The following is a 3,625-nucleotide window of genomic DNA, read 5'->3' as shown; positions in this document are numbered from 1 at the left end:
AGTAGGCAGTGACCTATAATATTGACGGCATTGTCGTCAGTGGTTGGGGAGTGGTGAGCTCACTTCAGAGTCGGTTTTTCGATCATGGAGTTGAGCACAAAAATTTTGAATACTTCGGGAAAGCTTTAGAATTCTTGTGCAGGCATTGGCGTATGATAATGGGCACGCGGTAGTGTTCATAATTGCATGGCATTGCCTTAATTTTAATATAGGATTGACGGCATTGTAGGCATTGACTAACAATAAGCATTGTCGGCAGTGTACAAAAATGTCGGCAGTGTTTTACAGCAATGCCAAAAATCGGCATTGGTGTACAAAATTTTGGGTTGTGAATTCCCCCTCGGCTATAACCCTAATTGTACTTATTATTCCGCACAAAGAAGAAAATGAAGGAAGTGCGCCAATCGGGGGGTAGGAGAGGGGCGCGCAGAAAGAACGTAGAAACGAGTAATGTAATAAAATCGCCGAAGGTAATCAAGGGATATTTATGAATACGACAAATTTGCTCACCAGTCGTTGTCCTCGTCATTATCGCCGGTCGCCATCGATCTCCTTGGCACCGGACCTTCACTCGCGTGAAACCGATCGCGGAAACGAGCGACGATAATCCAGCACCGCCGGCCAACACACTCGTCAACAAACCTCCGGCAGTCCCGGAATCGCGTAATTAACACGCACATTCGATCACATTCGAAGGAAATTAACGACATGTGGTATTGCGTACACTCACGCTGCACCGGTCGCGTCAACCGGCCGAGGGGGGCTGTAACCTGTTGCTGTCGGGCAATCGAACATCCAAAAACACGTGCGCCGCGCGCACACGCACGTAATACATATCGACAGACAACGATTAATTGCGACGCACGTAACGGAATGCGCGTAATAAATTTATACGAAGCGACACACACGAGTATTTCGACGCGCCCGATGCAGTATTGTTTTGCAATTGGTACACGTGAGGTATGCGAGCAGGAGGGTGGCAGAGAGAGGAACAAAACCACTAGACGCGCGAAGAGCGTGTGCGTCTCTAATGGTATTTTGGAAAATAATTTCACTCCGCGCTACGTTCGAGAATTTATTTACAGTGTCGGTGTTACGTCCATGATTTTTAACTCTTATCACGCGGAAAGCGGTGCCTCATCCTGCCATCTCGAATTTATTCATTTTCACGACCGACACATACCTCCTCGTTGTTTTTAAACCCGAGCGTATTATCACATGAATGTATGTAAATACACTTAGGTTGTTTTTCGTTTTTTAATATTTTATTCGGCTGTTTATATATTGTATATTTAATTTAATTTGTTGCGTTCGCAAAAAAATTGCAATGCTAGATTACATAATATAATATAAATTCAATTAATGACAATTATGCAAAATCAATTATAAATCTTTAAGTAACTTTTTTTAATTTATTGCGAAGGGCGGCTTTCGCGGATACTTAGAGAAATATAGTCAGGGTGTCAAAATTTATAAATTCAAAATTTATAAATATATTCCCTGCAAATTCCAGAATATTTTCCAGGAATTTTTTATTAAAATTTTATCAAAATTGTTATCAAAACTATTTCTTTCAGTTGTACATTTTAATTTGATCCTGCGCAGGACATTTATAAAGTATCAAAGTTTAATAAGAAAATTGATTTCTCACTCACCGACCCGATACGCAACGAGCGGAGTTATTCAGCCACGAAGCTGCGGTGATTACTGTAACACACAAACAAGATTAAAACTGCGCTCATAATTAATATTTCAAAAGTTAATTCTTATACACTCGGAGGAAGGTACACCCATTTCTTTGAGTAAAAAAATATTTGTTTGATTCAAAGAAATTTGCATTGCTGTACAGTTAAAGAAAAATTTCTTTAACTCGAAGAAATTTTTTGATTGTTCCTTTTAGTAGAATTAAAACAATTGTTTGGTTGTGCAACACAAATTTTTTTTTAAATGAAAAAACACATTTTTTAAATCAGAAATAAATTATTTTTGAAAATTAAAAACAAATGCAAAGTTCCCACGAATAACAATTCAATAAAGGAAAGACGAGCTTAAGAGCCGTACTAGGTGTTGTGCGCCAAAAACAAATTATTTTTTACATTTCTATCAGTACATTCTTTGAATTAAACAATTAGTTATTTAAATTAAATAAACAATTTAGACAAATAATATATTTACTTTAACAAAAATTGATAACGTCATTTCTTGAAATCAAATAAATTTTTATTTTCTTCAAAGGTAATTTCACTTCAACTTAATAAAATCAAATGAAAGAAACGATTTCACCAATTTAAACTTTTCTCTGAGTGTGTATAAAATTTTATATAAATTTTTTTTTAAGTAACTTTTTTTTAAATTTATTGCGATAAGATCAAATAAAAAGGAAAAAGATTATTAAATTTATATAAATAAAAAATTATATTTACCCCAAGGTTGCTCCACTGGGGCCTGATGCCTCTCCCAGACCTCCTCCTCCTCTCAGTGTCATTTAGGTTGTCCTCTTCCTCTCGTTGCACACGCGGAACACTCGCGAATAATACTAAATTTGCGCGCGTGGACTTTTTATTTGTAAAGTTTTCGCGCAATACTGCGGCACTTCGGATTTATAAAACCCATGATATGAGTTCCCATTCAGAGGGATTCCCGTGGATTCAGCACCCCGAGTCGGCACGTAGAACGCACGCGTACCCGCCCCCGAACAAGGGTAAGCCCCAAGCAGAAGAAAACGAAATCAATGGTATTGAATTCCTACGTCTGTTGTCTCACAAAAATCACGTCTAAAATTGACTCGTTCATAGGCCCAGCCAACGGATCATCTTAATCAGTCCCACTGGATCTTATATCCAAGCGGCGTCGACAAGACACTCGGGCAGGATAAGAGAAAAAGGTACTCATTGCCGACGTCTAGCATTTAGACGAATCAGGAAATGAGAGCCAGCCTCTCGTCACAAGCTTAACCTACAAGGCCAGGTTCTGACCAAGTCAGATTAAACGTGATTCACCCAGCTCGAACCCCAGATCCAAAGAATCCAAAAAGGGCATCAAGGATCTAAGAAAGCCTTAGGATGGTGGACGAGAACAAGAGAAACGCGCGAACCCAAAGAAACTGATCCGAACTCTAACCGCTTAGGACCGAACCGATCGCCGGAGACAGAGCGTGTAAACTCACACATCCAGACAACCGCGCAACATGCAGACGAACATGTCGTACAAGCGGCTCGGAATTACCTCGTGCACGGGCACTTCGGCATGAAACGTCGCGGTGCGGCGCGCACGCCCACCATACGCAACGCCCCAGTAAGGATATTCACTGCCAAGCAGCGGGGGTGCGATTCCCGGCCCTCGAATTAGGATTCTATCGAATGGGAGTTATGAAAAGTTCATTAGTCCAATACTTAAACGGCACTCCCGGAAAAAAACGCGCGACGCGACGAACCGACTGCGGTTCGTTTATTTTATTATAAGTCGGCGACGATGGGTGATGTCCTCTTCTCGTCGCCTTCTACCTCGAAGAACATCTGTAACATACGATATCCATCGGTTAGATAAGCTAGATATGTTATAAATCCTGCAATGAAAAAAAGACTGGCAATGACTATCAAATGTGAAATATTATCAAATAAATATT

At 40.1% G+C, this 3,625-nt stretch overlaps 1 long non-coding RNA gene across 1 annotated transcript; it reads left to right on the top strand.

Annotated features, from left to right (window-relative positions):
- The first annotated feature begins 2,337 nt into the window (after positions 1-2,337).
- Positions 2,338-3,416, top strand: LOC120359316. The gene is made up of 2 exons (XR_005576124.1): positions 2,338-2,701; positions 2,796-3,416. It is a non-coding gene; the product is annotated as an uncharacterized LOC120359316 (long non-coding RNA).
- Positions 3,417-3,625: the final 209 nt, after the last annotated feature.

The sequence above is a fragment of the Solenopsis invicta genome, chromosome 13 (assembly GCF_016802725.1).
Source record: "Solenopsis invicta isolate M01_SB chromosome 13, UNIL_Sinv_3.0, whole genome shotgun sequence".
Classification (NCBI taxonomy): domain Eukaryota; kingdom Metazoa; phylum Arthropoda; class Insecta; order Hymenoptera; family Formicidae; genus Solenopsis; species Solenopsis invicta.
The sequence above is the reverse complement of the archived record's forward strand: the minus strand, read 5'-3'. Positions and strand labels throughout refer to the sequence as shown.